The sequence below is a fragment of the Pteropus alecto genome, unplaced genomic scaffold (assembly GCF_000325575.1).
Source record: "Pteropus alecto unplaced genomic scaffold, ASM32557v1 scaffold195, whole genome shotgun sequence".
Taxonomy (NCBI): domain Eukaryota; kingdom Metazoa; phylum Chordata; class Mammalia; order Chiroptera; family Pteropodidae; genus Pteropus; species Pteropus alecto.
This window is the reverse complement of record NW_006438073.1, coordinates 6,666,337-6,686,470: the sequence shown is the minus strand read 5'-3', so window position 1 is coordinate 6,686,470 and position 20,134 is coordinate 6,666,337.

Sequence of the window (20,134 nt, the reverse complement as noted above, 5' to 3'; positions counted from 1 at the left end):
ATATAATAAAGTCTAACTTTATTATTTGCCCACAAATCTACATACTCGTTTTAAAGCTTGTGTGTGGTGAATTTTGAAGTCTCAGAGTTTATATTTTTAGCCGACTATACTGTGTACTGCCACTTGCCCTGCCCTTTCAATAATTTTAGGTATAAAGAATGACCCCACATCTACAACCCAGAGTAGGCTGTAAAGCTTCTGTTTATGATGAGGTAGAATTGTGTCTACTAAATTTTTACAAAGAAGATTTTGTATAATTATGTACAGTTTTTGGAGTCCAAAGGCTCTAAAATGATGACCTTATGCCCTTTTCAATTTTGGAGCTAGTTCTAAGGATTTTTTTTTTTTTGAAGTTTGCATTTTTTTGAAGCCTTATAGCTTCATTGTTTGAAAATGAAAATACTTTGTATTAAGATACACCAATCCATTTCTACCTCCAAAGCTTCTTTGAAAAATGCAGGAAAAAATCCCCCCAAAACCTATCTCCTTACTTCGAACTGCTTCATATTCATGAAAGCAGTTTCAATGCAGAATACTTTATTCTGTTCGCTTTTAGTTCTTTGATCAATGAAAATTGTTTCTTACCTGCTGTTTTTTCAGCCTTTAATTGTGGCCCAGTGCTTATTCAGTGGTTCTGTTTTAATTTGCATTTAATGAGCTCATTTAAAATGTTTCTTTGTAGTAATCTGAATGGTTTCTCTCTTAAGTTTTGTAATATTAGAGAAAGGGATTTGTGCGGCAGCTGGCCGATTTGTGTTGCAGCTCCCTTTCCTGGTTTATTTACCTCGCCCTGTAGGAGAGAATCTTGGTTAAAAGGAATTGCAGGAATCCAACGATTTCCCCCAGTACTATGTGTCCTAATTATCTAGAACTTCTACCAGGTTATTCAAATATCTGTTTTCACTAAATAGAAAACTTTCTTCTTTGAATTAATAGGTATTTCAATTCACAGTACTGACGTTGGTGCCATTTCTTTCCAAGGTGCTGAATCAGGCAGCGCTGAGCAGGAGGCCCGGGTGGGTGGTGTCTGTGTGTACTGCCTGTGGGGGAGGGACATGGAGAAGTAGAAGGTACACAGAAGTATTTGAGAACTTTCAAAAGTCTTTCGCCAAAAGTCATACCATCCCCGGTGAGTTTGTGATCCAGCTGGACTGAGAAGACATACCTTTGGGGTAAGGGTCCCACCGTCTCCCCAGTAGAAGCAGAGTGATTAGAAAGATATGTGTCTATGTGAACACACATAGACACCTTCACACCATGACTTTTTACGTCTCTTTTCTTTCACTCACGTTACTCTCTCCGCTTTGAATGCCCTTCCTCTCTGTAGTACATTTAGAACCTGCCGTTCATGCTTCAAGACCCATTTCAGGAGACACAACTGCATATGAGGTTTTCCTTAAGATTTCCACCTGGGTGTTCCCACGTACCCATTTTTCAGTCTGAAGCAATTAGCTCCACCTTTAGATTCAAGATTTTACCAACTGCCATTTGTCAGGTCCTTGCTCATAGTGTAGAAAGTATGCAGAACCACACACAGAAAAGCATTATGAACGGATCGTATTTTGAAAAGATGTTCATGGCTGTAATGCAAAGCTGTGGTACAGTATGGGCCCAGGTAACCGTTAATGACTCCTGTTCCCTCTTAAGCAGATGACCATCCACCGAGAGCGATAGGGCGATTTGTGGGGTGGGAGTTGGCTTTTCTCAGGGCAATGTCATCGATTAGCTCATCTCTCTGATCAAGGGCCATATTTCTAAAAAAAAATTGTTCTAATTTTTGTAGAATGTATTATCTGTTATTGACAGGTATGCTTCTTTGTCGTGCGACTAAAGCTTTACGTTTATTTGTGTTCCAAAAATAACCTGCATCTCTTTCTTTGGTGCGTGGCACCTGACGCTTAGCGTTCCATTTATAGTCTCTTCTCTAAGTGAAGAGGATGGTGCTGCTGCAGCTAAGCCGCCAGGTGGCCAGTGTGGTGCAGGGGACAGTCGCTTCCTCTCTGCTGTCCGCGTGACCTTCATGCCTGGCCACGTGTGGAGAGCATTCGTGGACAAATGTCTGTCTGTGTGTTAGAGTACTGATGGACTCTTCATGACTTCTCCAAGATGTGAACTTGTAAGACGTGAACAGGGTCCCCCGCCGAGGGGAACATTACAGCCCTTACTATTGGAAGAGAGAAAAATTGCTGTGTGGGATAGATGACAACCTTACCCATCCCCCAAACCCCGCCCCCACCCTTATCGGGTTAGGAAAACAATGAATGAGTCCGGAGCTAATACTGGTGTTTCCACTGAGATATTTTCATTATTTATCTATGTAACTGAGGAATGTACTAGTTATTCCAATGATTAAACGTTTCTGGAGTTTCAGTATATAAATCAGATGACCTGAGATGAAGCCCTTTGTAACAACATAATGATTTTTTTTTTTAAGCTTATCGTCCAGGGTAGATGCATTTTCCAGAATGTGGAAAGATAAGAACTAGACATCTGAAGCTCACTCTGTGCTCTGGATAACATGGGGAAGTAGGACCGAACGTCTGTAATGTCTGTGTTTCTGAGGCGAGAAACACCTGCACCACGCCACCTTTTCTCATTGGTCCTTTGTCCTTCCCCACGTTCTTCGATTTCCTCAGAAGCTGGATTTTTAAATTTCACTCTTCAGCTCACAGGAGCAGCTGGTCTCTAAGTAAGTTTCTTTGCTTGCCGCTGGTGTTCCCGCCAGGCTTGGCTGTCGGTCAGGAAAGTGTTGCTGAGGGTCATCATGGGGATGGCAGGACTAGGCAGACCCGGAGCCGCTGCGGCCCCTCCCTCAACAGGGAGCTGTCTGACCCAGGCAGGGAACATGCAGGCCCAGGCTCTGCATTTTGCTCTTGGAGGAATCTGATCCTCATTACAACTATTTTTTTCTTAAGCCGGAGTTTTGGAGAGTGATGAACTTTGGGCTGGCTGGAGGACAGGGAAACAGCCTTACTGAAGAAGTAAAGATTTAAGAAGAAGAATTTATGCTCTAGGTCTCCTCTCTACCCTTGACCTCTAGCTCAGTGACGATTTCTGCCCCGTCGTGCATCGTTGTGGGGTGAGAGGTACAGATTTAAGCACAACTGAGGCAGCATTCCGTGGGTTGCCACTTGTTTGGGCTGCTGACGACAAACAGACATAGAGTGCACAGGTTAGCTGACTGTCACCAAACAGGTTTAAGTAATGAGGTGTGGCAGCACCTAAGGGTGCTTTTAAACAGAGACGCCCGCATTTGTACTGTTGAGTAGGAGTTGCGTGTGTCGTGCCGCAGTCAGTTTAAGCACAACTCCCTGGTGTAATAGTGGGGGCCAGTATCCGCTTCTGCTCCTGTTCATTTAGGACCTGGTGGAATCCAAGCCAGGGGCAGCTAAGGGGATTTCTCCCTTCATCGCGCGTGGTCCTCTCTAGAGCTTTCTTCTCTCTTGGCCATGGTGTGTGTGTGTGTGTGTGTGTGTGTGTGTGTGTCACATGCAATTTCTCATTACATGCAAAGTTTCTATCAGATATAAAGTTGCTATCAAATTGTCAGCGCCGAGCTGATCGAGAAGGGAAGGCCCGGGTGGTCAGACGCCCAGTTGGAAAAACGCACGAGGAGCTGACATGGGAGTGAAACGGCCGGCACCAACTTCATTGCGAGGAGCACGTGTTCCTGCGCTAGGGGACCGCACGGGCTTTATCTGTGTCAGAGAACAGCAGTGGCGTTCTGCCACCCATGCGAGATGCAAGAAGCTGAGTCAGACTTGCATAAGGTAGGCACAGGCGCCTTCCTACATTAATGCACCATTCTAAACCAGGCGTCCTTGCCTGGCCTCGAGCCTGGATCACGGCCAGACCTGGACCCACACAGATGTGTTGATTCTTTTTTCCCCATCAGCTCGACTTCAAGGAACTCACCAAATAATCTTATTCTCTGTATGATGCCAGAGCTTCGTACTGGCTCCATACGCTGTCCTTATACCCTGGCAAGCACTGGGCACTGTAGCACTGCAGCATATTTTATAACCATTTTTTGGGGTGAGGAGAAGGTTCTCGAATATTTTTTATTTGGAGTTTAACATCTGAAGAACTTCTCTGTTGGGTCTAGTCATGGTTGTCACTGTTTTTTTCTGTATAAATTTATTAAAAATCCCTTATGGCTTCTGCAGCCAATTTAATTATCTTATGCTCAATAGAATGCCAATTATGCTGGTAAACATAGTCAGAGGAGGGGTGGTGATACCATTTGAAGTCAGGTTTCTGGAGGTGACACGATTTTTTTTTTTTTGTCCTCGAGCAATGATGACAGCAGGGTGATAAAAATTAATTGCCTAAGACTGATAAATATGTGTGAATTCTTTAATAGTTAAGAAATGTTTTTAAAGTATTAATGTAAGAGCTTAGTTACCATAAGTGAAAATTAGATAGCATTGGTTGCCATTTACATATGGAAAATATATCTTTGGGTTGTGGGATTTTTTTTCATTATGGTTTTCTATGTTTTTCAGATACTTAGCATTAAGCATATATAATTCTCTGGGAATTAAGAAATGTAGTAAATGTTATAAACACAGTCTTAAGGAAAGAACAAATGTATCACCATTGCTATGTATGTAGACCCAATGATACTTTTACGACAAATTACATCAGATAAATTACTGATGGTAGCTTCAAGTAATGTCATGTTTCGGTCCTACAGGTGTGTTTCCTGGAAAAGAAACATTACTATGAAGATGTCACTAACTTTTTTCAATAGTATTATGTGCTTTGGGGGCATAGCTCAGTGTCCGTATTCGTTTCCTGTTGCTGCTTTAATAAATTATTGTAAGTTCGGTGGCTAAAAACAACACAGTTATCCTCTGACAGTTCCGGAGGTCACGAGTCCCAAGAGAGGTTCAGGTGGTGAAAACCAGGGTGTCAGCAGGACAGCCGCTGCCGGAGCCTCCTTGGGCCCTCACGGAGAGCCCTCTTCCACAGGGACGGGGCCTAACAAGCTCCCGGCTCTTCCCCCGGCCTCCGTTTCCATGGCCACACTGGCGTCTCCTTCACTATAACCTTGACCTTTCTCGACCTTCCTCTTACAAGAACACTCGTGGTTACACTTAGGGGCCTCCAGGATACCCTCCGACCTCAAGGTCCTGTATTAATCTCATGTGCAGAAGTCCTTTTTGACATAAGGTCGCATTCAGAGGTGTCAGGGTTGGGACATGGACATCTCGAGGAGGTCCAAGTCAGCCTCCTAGTTCCCATTAAGGTCATCAGCATTCGAAAACTGGCTTTGAAGTGTCTTATCGTGAACTAAGGATGACAGGTATAGGACATTGAATTGACAATGTTGTTACTTCATTTTGCCTTTTCTGGGGCCTTTTAAAGGCAATGCAGTAACGTTACACATGAGGGATCTAGTTTTTTTTGTGTGTGGATTAGTTGCTAAACCTGGCCAAGGACATAACTTGCTTTTCAAGGCAGTGTCCCCAGGTGGTGAAAGAGCATGTGGCCCCAGTCCAGGGCTGAAGTGGCGAATTACAGCCAGGGCATTTGCTGTACTGATTTGCCGTTTGTGTCCTGTAGAGCGGGGGACGCTTTGTTAAGCTCTTGGCAGGAAATACGACTTCACACAACAGCACGTGATCCAGCAAAGCAGGAGCAAATCACCATTTCGTGTATATTTTGATTTCTGATTTGCCAGTTTACTGTGAACGGTACACATAATGTTGCTGTGGGATAGTTTAATACTGTCTTGCCCTTCGTAAATAATAACTGGTCTGGCTTGGTTGAAAATTACAGTTAGAAGTTTTAAATAAATTCTAGTAAAGTTATGAAGGACTGAAGACAACATAATTGTGTAGCTTAATTTGCTTCATTTTTTAAAAAGACATCGGTATAGAATTTGATTTTACAAGGCGGTTTTAGCTGAAATATTTGGAAAGTATTGTTAGTACAACTGGGAGAAACTGTAAGGGAAATATGGAATACATTTTCAAAATAGATAAGTACAGAATTTGATTTGTAAGAAAAGAAAAAGTTCATTTTTATTGGGAAAAAAAGCAAGGAAATAAATGTTAAATTCAACAAACATTTGCCAAGACTGCAGGTTATAGGACTTGGGACAGGCCCCAAGTCTACATCTCTAAAAGAAGGAGTCACAGTTTAGTGAAAGTGCTCTGTCACCAGCAAAACAATGCTCCGTGAGCATAGATACTGTGACAGGTGTGTTTGCTTATGTAATAAAGCGGGGGGCCTCTGGGGCAGAGCTGGGGTGCGAGCTGGGCCCTCGGAGCTGACTGGTCTGAGCAGGTGGAGCAGGACATGGGGCCTTGTCAGCACACCTGTGCTGGGGAAGGAGAAGGAGTTGGCGGGACAGAGCGAAAGGGGCGTGGAGTGGGGACCGGTGAGGGACGGGACGAGGGCGGGGGCCTCGCCGTGTGGCTTTCTGTGCTGTGCTGCAGTCTGGGCTTCGCTCTGTGAGTTCTGAGGAGCCTGCTTGGTCTTAGTGCCGGGAATGGGCATGGTCAGGTTTAATTTTAGAAAGATAGCTTTGGCTGTGGGGCCACGTTAAACCTCAAGCATTTACTTTTGGTTAACGTAGAAATTATGACAGTACTAATGTGGTCTGCCCTGATTTAATGAAAGGTGGCAGGTCTGCAACAAGTGGACACTCCGCGTTGGATGTTAAGGCCCATCTCGGGCCGAGGACGTGCACCCTAATGCCTGCCATGGCCAGTGGTAGGGGAATGTAGCTCGTTGAATCAGGGCTCCTCCAGGACAGTAAAATGTGGCCATGCCCATGGCCGAGAGCGAGATGTGCGTCCAGCACCCCCGAGCCTTCTCGCTGAGGACCTGTCAGCCATCAGGACAGGTCCTCTGCCTGACGAGATCGGAGGAAGCATCTTTCGGAAGGTTCGCATACTTCCGGTTATTTTGACAAGATCGTTCTCGTGCTGAAGCTTAAAGACCTAGTCTCATTCCATTTTCATGTGGTGCGTTTACTTATCTGCATCCTTCATGAGGGAGGAAGCACGCTTCGTACTTAATAAGCAAATGTGGAATTAGTGAAAGTGTGAGTCAGGAGAGGAGACCATCGTCTTGTCCCATTTTGTCTTCTTCAGCCTCCCTTTCTGCGTCTGTGGTTCAGGGGCTGGTCGGAAGAGTTGGGGCTCTGCAGATACAGTCCTGGGGGGCAGGATGGGGACTGCATTTATCTCTGTGGCCCTCAAGCCCAGCATCACCCCAATAAGTGTCAAAATGGATGAAAGGATAATAAATATGGGTAGTAACTACTCTGTGGTTTGATTCGGGTACATAGTTCATATCCTGAGATGATGATTAATTAATTGTAAGAGAGATTTTAGTCTGTCACATGTTTCTGTGCAGAAGTCGGAGCCAGCGCAGGACGCTGACTGCCCCCAGCCGTCTTTTCACGGTGTTTGGTCTTACTGCTTCTTGAATGCTTGCCCTTGACGCCATTACATTATTTTAATTCTGGAATGAGCCGGGATTTTACAGTGATCGCTCTGTGTAGGGCGTTTACAATATAAATCATGTGGCCACGTTGTCTGTTTTCCACCTTTAGCTTTTAACTTTACAACAAATGCATTTTTGTTTCACTGGGGTCTGTTGCCAACTTACTTGTTGCCCTAATGCAGCTTTTCTCCATGGAGTACTCTCAAAAGAAACATATGCTCAAAGCTTCAAAGTAATTACAATATCACTAAAAGCTTCATAATCACGTTACTGAAACTAAATGTTAAAAAATTTGATTTTCCTTGATCCAATCGTTTCAATTTAATTTTAGGCTACTGCATGATTGATTGAGGAAAGCTGGCTGGCCATAGCCAAGGACTGTTTGTAATGCCTAAAGCCTAGCACAGAAGACTTCAAGGCAATTTAATTTGGGTAGGAATTTATTTTAATTATTCTGAGGGATTTTTTATGGGAAAAATAGATTTGTTTTCATGCTGTTAGTGTTTGACTGACTCTGATGTCATCTGTACAGTCCTTTGTCTGCAGTGTTCACTCACCTACCTCCTCAACCCTGCTAGGCAAGACTCTGGGTGACGGAAAAGGCCCAGTTCTAAAACAAAGGACCAAAGTCAGATTTTTTTTCTTAATTGTCCTAAAGATGTTCTTTCATGTGACTTATAAGGTAGGTTTAAGGTTTTAACTTTTTTTTGAAACGATGGGCACTTTCGAAGTATGTGCATCTGTTTACGGCAAGCGTGCACAGCTCCTGCCATGTCTCGCCCAGGCATTTCTTCTGCCTGCACGTAGCAGAAGCATCACTTACCCAGGAAAAGTCAGAACATTAGGGGTAAACGCATCTACCTTTTCCTCATGGCTCATGGGGGTGGGGACATGGTCGTCCATCAGATTCACGTCTTTTGTTCTCAAAAACTATTTATTTTTATTTTTACTGAAGTGTGGAGACAAAGGAATATGAAATTACTTTCTGAAGCAATGTGAATTTTTAAAAATTTTCAGCATAGTTTGTTATAATCATATCTATGACAGAACAGTAAACCTGGCATGCTTGCTGATCACACTTGCTACTCAGCTTTAAGTCTGGTCATAACTCTATAGTAGGTTAATGTTGGCTTTTATAATTCTACTGAATTGTTGTTTTATCCTTTTTCTTAAATTCTTCTTTTATTTGCTTTTAACAGTGACTAAGTGATAACTAATAGACAAATCTTTTGCAGTTAATTATATACAAACCACTTGATGACGTTTGAACCTTGTTATTAAATTCCTGAAGGGGAATTTTGAACCCTAAATACCATACATTGATAGGATTTTGATAAAGGAAAATAAAATTTTATTTCTCAGAATTTTTTTATTCTCTGAATCTTTCTGCTTTCCCTTCCCTTCGCCAGAGGACTAATTTTATAAATAGTGACCGTTTAGCCATTTTTCTGCCTCCATGATGGTGGGCTTCCTGTTTGATTGGTTGGCTGGTTGATGGTGTCTCTGCAAATCAGGCTTGGAATTAAAATACATATAAACGTGTGTATATGTACACACACGCACCGTATATGTGTCACACTCCTTATTCACTCCTGTCCCCGTCCAGGCCATGTCCCAAATCACCTTTCTTTCCAAACTAGGTTATAACAATATCTCATGTACTTAAAATTTCGCCTCCACACTGTAAGGTAGTGAAGTGGTGGCGGCAGCTCCCCTTCCTAGGGGTTTTACTGTGGGGGAGCTGGAACTGAAGTGAAGAATTCTAGTTTTATGTGGAATTCCTATGGGCAAACCCATAGATTTAAGTTCCGGAAGGCAGGGAGGTGATCCCGATTTTCACGTTCTCTTGTTTGCGTCAAAGGATATAGGATGAGTAGCTTCAACATTAGGAAACTTATGTGAGTTCATACACGAACATCAGGTAGGGGGATGGTTGCCTGAGCTGGGCTTTGTATCAGTATCACCGGTGGTTCAAGCCAGAGGTAAGCGTGCTGGGTTTGGGAACTGACGTTTACTTACAAACTAATAAGTTCACCTGTTAATGTCTCATGGATGCCCGCGGAGGATTTAAGGCTCATAAGTCAAAGGCGAAGGACTGTTACTCCTGGCACAGCAAATCGTGTAAATGTTACCATATTTACACCCGTTGCCTTCGCCCCCAGTTCCACAGGGGAGATACGATGTGGCCCAGATGGGTTCTGTGCATGCAGTGCGTTTGCATTGCAGACAAGGTTCATTTACGGAGCTTGAAGAATCCACCGCTTTCATAGCAAGCAGTGAGCAAACTTCTTTGGGGATAAACATGACCTCCTTTCTTACGGTTATCGCATGCGTAAACACCCCTGAGAAATGGCCTGGGTGAAAGGGAAGTCAGGGCCATGAACTCTTGGCCCACTCGGCGAGACGAGCAGGTGGGCGTAAGAGGCCCAAAGAAAACGCTCCCTCCAAATAACCAGTTTTTCTTACACCGTCTCGACTTGCGATGAATTTTCACATACGTCTGCCACTCCATGGTCACTCTGACTAACTGGGCCAACAGAGACTGGACCAGATCTATTCAGTTTGCCTCGTACAGCATTTCACTTGAGTCGAGCGGAGGGGCCGGGGAGGACACTGTGCACGCTCCCTCATGCCTCCTGTGATTTGGGGTGACGCCTCCCACTGCCAGCTTTGTTTCTTCCTCCACAGCCATGAAACTGGCGTCCCTTCCGGTAGCTCGGACTGTGTTTTCTCCTGTCTCCCGTGCTTGTTTCCACACCCGCTGTCGGGAAGGGTCCGGTGCAGGTGGGTAAGGGCGTTTTCATGACATTTGTAGGGGCTTTTCATGTCCCCGCTTTGGCCCCTGTGTACAGATTTGATGAGCAGTGTACTCAACTCAGTGACCCAAGTCAGTCCAACACATATCTATCTAGCGGCTGAACCAAAAATATGTTGGAACCTTTTAGGACTCCGTGTGATCGGGCCGCCATCTGGAGGGTATCCCAGTCGTCCTGGCCTCGGCTTCCTGCTAGGGAAGAAGAATGCTTCCTGCCCAGGAATGACAATTTCAGGGCAAAACCTCAAAATTTCAGTACCGGTCTGTGTAACTTTTGAACTTTCTGGGGATGGCTACATCTCGTGGCCCAGCTGCCTTACTAAGGTGTGTAGGTCAGGAGGCGGTAAGACAGGTAGAGGCAGAGATCTTTTTGACTTGATTTTTTAAGTACATTTTACCTCCCAGTGCTTGCAACCTGAGGATAGGAAAGGCCATGGAATGTCCATTGGTCGCTTTTACTCTTGGCCCGTTGCCGAGTGGTCGTTAGGCAAAAGACACACCATTGTCAGACGAAGATGGCGTGAAACCCTAAAACATGGAACTGTGCTTTCAGGAGCCACAGCGATGTGGCCGGAGTCAGCTGACTGGGCAAGAACCTGGAGTCAGCAGCGGTAAGGCGGCAGGGCTCTCCCGGAGTGACAGTCAGGGCTCCGATGTCGTGCGTGTGGGAGGAGCGGACAAGGCATGCGCAGTGACAGGTGGGCTGCGGCGGGCTGCGGAGGATGGCTTTCCCACTGGGGCACCCCTTCTCGCTTCCCGTTGGGGCAGCCCGCGCTGCTTCCGCAGCTGCCCAGGGTCGGGTAGGCCCGGGGCTGAAACTGAGAAGCTCGGGCTGTTGGACTTTGGCCTTTGGGTCAGTGAAATAATAGGTATTTTCAAAGTGGGGGGAATTCCGGGTGTAGAAGAGAAAGATGACAGTTCTGTGTTTCAACTGCTATTTCATCACTGTTTAGAATCAATGTCCTGCAAATGGCAAATTGTCCTGCTCTGTTATTTGCTTTTCTCTGCTACTTAGGGAAATTTTATTTTATATTAATTTTATAAAGGATAATTAAAATGAAGATTCGCTTTCGATTTCTTTTATCTCTCTTTGCAGACTCTTCTCAGTTTATTTGCTGGTCTTAATTGGGGCATAAAATCTGTAAGTTTCGAGTGTGGATATATGTCTATGACTTTTCATACTCTTTTCAAATATTCTTACTATAAACATTTATTCATTTTTCTTGGGATGCAGCTGGATTGAGTCACTAGGAATGTAAAAAAAAATATGGCAACAATTCTTTTTAGATTTTCTAAATAGCTTTAAAATATGCTATTTGCTTTTGTGTTTGTCTTATCTGAGCCCATAAATAAATTTTGAAAATTAAATCAGTTGTTCATTTGAGATGGTTTCTCCTTCAGAGAGAGAATGTATTACAAAAAATAATGATGATGCTATTTCTTTAATATGGCAGTGAAATAAGATGTTTGTGGTTTTCTCAAAACTAGACCAGAGATAACCTGGCAAAATGAAAATATTTTAAGTAGTCCTCCATACTGAATAATCTTTCTGAAGATGTATGCCTTTCTCCGGCCATGGTAAATTCTGTAGCCTGAACATAATTGTGTATTGCTTTGTTCAAAGTATCTTTTATTCTCTTAGAATCATCAGTTATCATTGAATAGTATTACAAGTAGAGAAAAAGAAAAGTAGGTGAATTTGGATACCTAATGATCCGATAATGTAACTTGAATATTTTTAGTTTTTATATAAAATTAATATATGTTGTATGTTCTAAAAATGAGGCCGTTAGATGCCTTTGCATGGTGTATGAGTATAAGGATTATCTTGATTTTCCCCCCAGAGCCATTATTTCTGGGTTGATGGGGGAAAACTATGCTTTCTAAGTTAAGAAACATCTTTTATATTTATTAGAAATTTAATTCGCAATTTAACAAAATTTTCTATATTCACTCTATAGCCATTTTTCTTAAAGAAGTAGTTTTTGGTAGAAAAAAATCTCTTTGAATTCTTGATCCAAGGATAAAATTATCAGTATTCTTTTACCCTTTCACTTTGATAGCGAAATAAGAGAAGTTGTTTTCACACACGTAAATTCCATCAAGTATGATCAGTAGACTAATATAACATATAGCTGTTACTGTGTTCTTAAGAATCGATTCATATACGTGTACATATATATGATGGATTCTCTACATTTTGCAAGTAGAGGAGAAAATGAAATGGATAGAAATAATGCCCAGTGTTTACTGAGAGTGCATGTCACCTGTTACATTTTAAGTGCTACACTTGCATCATGCCATGTAATCTTCACGACCTCTCGTGACACTGTGTGGCCTTCCTGTTACCCGGGAGCGATCTGGAGCTCTGAGAGGTCGGGTGGCTTGCTCAGGTTGTAGGATGACTGGTGGAGGGCAGGGGTGAGCCCATGCTGTGCCCTGCCCTTCCTCTCCAGCTCCCTTCAGATCCCCTCTTTCTTTCCTAAGGGAACCCTGCCCCCCTCCTCCTGAATCAGTTTAGAGGCTAAAATAGCAGATGAAGCTAAAAAGTTTCTTTGACTTATAACAATTTCCTCCAGAATTATCTTGTTGAAAGTAAATAGCCCATCTGGCTTCCTCCTTTCACAGAGCAAAACTCCTAAGTGAGCGTTGTGACTGAAGCTGGCCGAGTTCCATGCAGTGCGGCTGTTGGCCCGAAGCGAGATGAGCACAATCTGTTTCTTCTATTTCTGATAAAGGAAAAGAGTGCCTTCATTTGCCTCTTTAATTCATTGCTTACATTTTATGTCCTTCTTCCTCACAATAGCAACTTTCCTGCTGTGTGTGTGGTTTTTTTTTTTTTTTTTAACATGCAGGTAAAATGGAAACTACATAATAATCTCATTTCAGTACAAGGACACTACAAAGAAATAGCATTCAAGCTTGCATTTTAAGACGTGGCATGAGGTCGTTAGCTGTGTGACTCGGGTGGATTAGCAGGAGTGGAGGGGACGGGTGGGAGAGCCCTTGCTGCTGGCCCACCCTGTACCCGCTCTCTGAATAGGGAGGGGTATGTGGCATTCGGTCGCAGAACCCAGGGGCATCGGAGAGCACAGCCTGCGCGCTTACTCCAAGCGCCTTGGTGAAGCTCTCTGCCTTCACGGGAAGAAGCCTGGGGACGCTCGCCCCTCTGGACTGATAATTACCCTGCTGCAGGGCCGACCCAGGGCCTTGAGAGTGGAGCCTGAGCCTTCCCTGGCCAGGAGAGTAATTGATGCTTTCCGCGTCTCAGAGCAGACAAGAAACTTGTCAACTTTATAAACTGCTAAATGTATTATTTTAATTTCCAATTTTCTTTTGGAACCACGTTTCAAGAGGTCATCACGCAGAGTTTGATGCTGTCTTTCCATGACTGACAGCTGTTCTCCAAATCTCATTATTTTGACGGAAAAGTTCAAAAAAGCCAGTTCCTTGCCTCAGAGAGGCCGTATGTTGCTTGTTAAATGTCAATTCGGAGATAGAGGCATCTAGATTTTATACCCGGGAACGTGTCTTCTCAATTAAGGGCACTTCTGATGGAGACAGTGGGGTTCTGGGCCCAGAACGCCGGCCCAGCAGTCTTAAATTTACATCTGTGAAATGACGCGTGCGGATGACGTTGCCACACAGCTGTTTCTGAAACCGCGTCCCTCTGAGGAAGCGAGGAGGTCTTTTGGGGTGCCTTTGGGAGATCCCTTGGCGGCTTGGGCAGGATGGGGAATCCTAGGAAGGGCCTGACCCTCGACTCGGCTCCTATCGGTGCTTGTCTGACCCGGGCTGGCCCCGCAATGGGTGTGAAGGCTTCCATCACGGACGTTAAAAAAGAAGAGCCAATCTCTAGAAATTGTTACTAAGTCTTTTCTTATTTTAACATTTTTCATTTTCGTGTTAAAGGAACATGATCTACCAAGTAATATGTAAAAGATGTTTTTGCCTTTGGAATTACAGTTATCAATACGTTTTTATGCTTTATTATAAATCTCTTCATACTTTGTAAACATGATGACATTATTTGACATAGTTTAAAAGGGGCTAACAACGGTACTCTTTCTTGTAGATCCTTGTACCGTAAACAAACACGAAGTTCTTTGGTTTCACAGTTCAAGTGTGACCACCTCTGAGCGCTTGTTAGTGCCGGACCCTGCCAGGCCCGTTCACACACTTATTAAATGTCCTTTCGTGATCCCTAATGAGCAGATGAGGACATCAAACCTTGTTTTTTTTCCTATTTAGAACATATTTATACTTATTCATAAATATTTATAAAATATTATATCACCGAGTAAAATTTCTTAGCTGATTATGCTTTAAGAAGTCACATTTAAGCTGCATGTTTGGAACTCAGAATTCATTTCTCCTAAAAGCTTTTTAAGGTATCAGTTTAGCAAAACATTCCAATGAGCTTTGACATATAATTTAAATAAGACTAATGGGTTTGGAATGGTCTGAGGCATTCATGTATCTGATTATTTTATTGGAAACCTAAGACAGAGGCTGAAGCTGAGACTGTGCTGCTAACATCCAGTTTCATTCCTGATGCTCGGTCTTCTAAGGCGTTTGAAGGAAGATGTGGCAGGGTTTGTACTTGGGGGAGAAAGCAGGTACAGAAGCCTTTGTTCCTTAAAGCAGGGGTCCCCAAACCCTGGTTCCAGTCCATGGCCAGTTAGGAACCGGGCTGCACAGCAGGAGGTGAGCGGCGGGCAAACCAGCGAAGCTTCATCTGTATTCACAGCCACTCCCCAGCGCCAGCATCACCGCCTCAGCTCCGCCTCAGATCGTCAGGCATCAGATTCTCATAGGAGCACTGGTCCCTGGTGCCGCAAAGGCTGGGGACCGCTGCCCTAAAGGAATGTTAAGGAGTTCGTCCAGAACACCTCGCACATTTGGGTCACAGCCTCCTGCGGTCCACCGGTGCCTGGTGGCACTGGCCCCGTAGCCCCAGGTGGAGGGCTAGGTGGAGGGCAGCACAGGTTCCGGCAGCTGTGTTAGCTCCGAGAGTCGGGCTGACACTGTCTCCACACTTTGCTGTCATTGTTTGTCTTTCAAGAGTCCTTGCTCCTGACAAGCTCTTCAGTCCTCTCTGATGCCAACTAAAGAGGACTTGGGGTCAGGAGGGTGCCTGGAGTTTATCTATCACAAGCCCTGCCGGGCTCTTAAGTAAGGCGCTTAATTATAGGGCGGACCCCCCTTCCTCCCAGCGCTGTCCGTGGCCTCCATGCAGACGGGCCACAGCTGTGCGGGGGCCATCGCAGTCCCGGCCCCGCGAGTGCTGGCGTTTAATCAGCGAGGCGCAGCGAGCCTGCGCCATCACCTCCCCGCTGACCCCACCGGCAACAGCGCGGTCCGGCAGAGTCTGTGGGGAAGGGTTTGCCAGCCACGGTGAGTGGACTCTGCGGTCCCGCCGGCGCCGTCGGGTGGTTGAGGGAGGGCCGGGCCTTCCTGGCCCGCGGAGCGGGCACAGCTGTCTGCGCTCCGGAGAGCCCCGGGCTCCGTGCAAAGTGCTCAGCCCCGCGCCGCGCACGGGCCGAAGCTGCCGGTGGTGAGTGGCAAAGGCGTGGGAAACGCAGAGGGAACGAGCTGGCCTGTGCCGTCTCACGTGCGCGGCTCTATTGCGGGAAGGTGTTTCTCTCCATTCCAGCGGCTCGGAAATGTAAATCTGGTTTGGTTTTAGTCACAGGATTTAAAACACAGAATTAACGGTATGGTCATGAGTTAATTAACACGAATTAGAGACAAGGGATGGATATAAATGTGAAAGTTCACCACGATAAAGATAACATTTTTATAAATATTTTACGTGTATTTGAAGTTTTTTATTTAAAAAAATGAAGATGCATTTCACTGTATTTTAGTTGTTTATATGTTTACATGTCTAAAACATACTGTCTATAATGCTTTTCAAATACAGTAGCTTAATTATTACTTTTCTTTTTAGATATCAGGGATTCTAATACTAAAGTTTGTTTGGATGAAACTATGGAAAGGTTGACTGTTTCTTAGTAGACAAAAAATGTAAAATAAGGTTTTCCTGGTAATCCAACCCCTAGAATGCCACTGAATCCTCCGGTACAGTCTTAAGTAAATATTTCAAATAGTAAGTGAAAATTGGGTCATTTAATTCTTAACCTAAATTTTTTTTTAAATTCGCTTTTAGTATGTCTTTATGGTTAAATCAATCCCCTTAGATATCAATCAACAATGTGCAGGCAATGAAGCCTTTCTCCGACACTGATTTATTAGGAAAGCTCATTTAAAGAGGGAAGCATCTCTCACTTGTCAACACTGAGATAATTATGCACTATTAATTCTCATGTCATTTCAAAAAGTGCTATTTTAAAACTATTCATTTCATCAATCCTGAGAACCAGGATAAGGTAGACAGCCTGCTGTAAGCCAATTTGAGATGTGATTACATTGCTTTATTCCTGCAACGCACGAATCAGAAAGTTGATTTAATGTGAATACAGCTTTTGAAATGTTTCTTACTTCATTTTAAGAGATGAATATGATTAGGCAACCTCGAGATGACAAAGGAGTTGATGTAGAAGAAAGGAACTTTAATTCTGCCATTTGCAGAGTCAAGGTGGTGGGTGGGCAGGGCTGAGGGACAAGATCAGGAAATGGTAGTTTTCCTGTTTCGTTTTATCTAAATGAACCTTTTGTGTGTGTCTGCTCTCTGCATGTTATTCGCTGAGGTTAGAGTTGTTAAAGCTTATTTACAGTGACCACCTATGGCGGAACTAGAAGATGAATTTTTTCGTAGATGAATTTTGTTGATTAAAGTTACTTTTGAAGGAATAATTTTAAATAAACCAGCGAGTCAACATATCCTGGCAGACTTTTGGAAGCATTGATTTCAGCACCTTGCCAGGTGTGTAGTACTTGAAGTTCATGAATATGTAGACTTTACAAAGATGTTATTGTATACAATTTTGGTTCTTTAAGCTATTTTTACTAGTTTCTCGACCTTGTAGAACAATTGTCAAGATAATTTTCAGTTCTTATTTTAAAGACACATCAATTTACAGGAGATATTTAGTTTTACAAAGACATTATAATATGGTTTGATTTTTAAGCACCTTGTTTCATAGAAGATGCGCGGAAATAGTTTGTTTATAAATGGAACTGTTCCCCGCATACAGTCATGTGCTTCTATTGGTTTTATTTCGGAGTGTGTGTGTGTTTCTATCTAGAAATAAAGAATAAGATTTTATAATTATAATTTTGCTAACCCCAAAGATTAGTGACAAAGTGATGACTTACGTGTTAAATAATGATTCTGGTTGTTCACTGACCTAAAAAGAATGATCATTGCTTGTCAGCCCTTGACTTTCCAGGCTCTGCCATTGTGCTGTTTCAAGCCCTAGGGAAACTGGCTGGCACACTGGTGTGCTGGACTTTGGTATGTATGGACTGTTTTTGTCACATTTAAAATGATCGATGGTTTATAGGTTATGTAAGTTACCATTGTAGTGGGTTTATTCTCCTGCTGGCTTGTTTAAAGACTACATCTCAAACTACGAAGTTATTTTTTAATTACTTAAACCTCTTGCTTATGATTCTATCAAGATTCTGATAAAAGTCCATTTCCATTCTTAATTCTTGCTTTCTTATACAATTGTTAAGTAAATATTATGGTATAAGGTCTTTTACAAAAGTCTCTATTATAGTATCTCCTTTAAGCATTACTTCTTAGGCCAAAGTGGTTGCTATTTTTCTTGGTCATTTCATTTCAATTATATCATATTGGATTTTGGTTTTCTGACCAAGTGATGGTAAAGAAAAGTGATATTTCGTAAGTTTAGCATACATCTAAATTTATATTAGTCCTTAGGTCTTAGGCAGACCTCACTGATTCCTTTAGCCAGCAAGTTTTTATTGGTCTCTGAGGAGAGCGAGAGCTCAGTCTTTACAAACCAAAACAATTTCAGACATAGAGTCTGCTGTTTAGAAACTTGTGTTGTAGCTGGGGATACAAGCAAGCCATAAGTATTATATAAAATCACTAATAGCGACATATGCCATAAGACATTTAACAAAGGGAAAATCAGTACAGATCGGGGTGCTGTTTACTCATCAAAAAGATGAGCCTTGAGTTGGACCTTAAAGAATGTATAGCATTTGTAGAATTGAGAGGAATGGAAGGCATAGGAATAAAGGACGTGTGATTGATATGAGTATGTGATGTTGAAATATGGTTAGGAAATGAGTGAATCTGAAGTAGAGATTCATAGAGGATCAAAGTTTGGTTTCACAAAGACATACCAGGCAGAAGAAGGAAGGGAAACATTAATATTTAACAGCTACTATTTTTTGGGTGTTTTAATTGAATTACACTATTTACTTCTCAAAATATAATCCTGTGGTTTGACATTCTGATTCCAATTTTGTAATCAAGGAAACCAAATCTTAGAATCTTGCTGAAGGCTACCGAACCCGAGGAGGTGGGTAGAGTTTAGATGTGCGTTTAGTCTTTGTGTCATCAAAATTCCTGTTATTTCACCTGTACTGTGCTAAAAATGATGGGGGGAACAGGGATTGCAAATTGAACATGCTCGCAATGTGACTCATCATCTCTTTTTCTTCCCCCCAAGTTAATTTCTTCCAGTTTGTTTTTATTAATGGCTTCATCATCTTTGCAATAACTCAGACTTAAAACATTGGAGTCATTTTTAGTCTTGAAGTTAACTTTTATTTTGTATATGATGTTTGAATGAGAAATGCATGAAGAAATGGACAAAGACTAGATCATGCACTAAAATGCTTGTTCTTAATTATCTGTTACTACATGCAAGCCTAACCTGTTGGTACTCTCCAGGGTACTGAATGCAGTAGTCATGTTCCACAGATTAGATGTCATGTAGTCAGGGTTTCAGCACTGTATCTAGAAGTTGTTTACGTTGCTAATGCCTAGTATATTTTGCCATACTTTGGCAGATTTTTTGACATGTATTTTTTCATATTTCAGCTTCATATGTTGATTTCAATCAATTATTTTTTCACAGTAGTTCCTTTCTCTCCAGTGACATTCTTGAAAGGCAAGGATGATTTCATATACTTGCTCAGGTCTTCCCCACCCTTCGCTCATCAGCTGGTAGTTAGTGTGTACCTGCTGACTTACATGACCTGAAATGATGTGAAACGTGTTGACATGCAAGACGCCTGTAGCCTTGTCCCTATGCCAGTGGCAACCATTCATGGGAGTAATTTAATAATATCTGCTAAATGGTTAACAAAACCCTTTTAATGGACAATGAAGAGCTCTTTAGCAACTGTTGAAGTACCATTGTTTCTGTGAACTCCATCACTGGCTCTGGTTTTGAGTACCACTCTTTGATCAAGAAACCATTTATAGTAATGCCTAGATTATAGCAGTTCCTTGTGGCTTAGGTAGGAATGAAACTTCAGGGATTCTGTTTCCAAATATCAGAGGCTAAGTCTTTACTGAAATCCACCCCCCCACCCCAAGAAAACAGCCATAAAACCCGGATATAATGCTGAAACAGCCGAAGGTACTGGAGAGTGAAGAAAAGCAGAAAGGCTGGTGGCGAGTGCATGCTGGCTTGCAGGAGGGGAGACAGGTGGCTACACAAGTAGGTTCAAGTCTCAGTGGCTTTTAGCCTGGGGCCACCTACAGTACCCGTGGATGCGTGGGGCACATGGGGAAAACCTCAAACCTCGTGGTCTTTCTGGCTGGGGGCAACAGAAAAGTGAAGCCACCATCTTTAGGGCTTGGCTGAGGTCCTCATGCTCCTTGATGGCTCTTGAACTCCTGCTAGCGCACAGCGGCACAGGCAGAAGGACTGAGGGGCCAACAGCCGACAGCAGGAAGCAGCATTC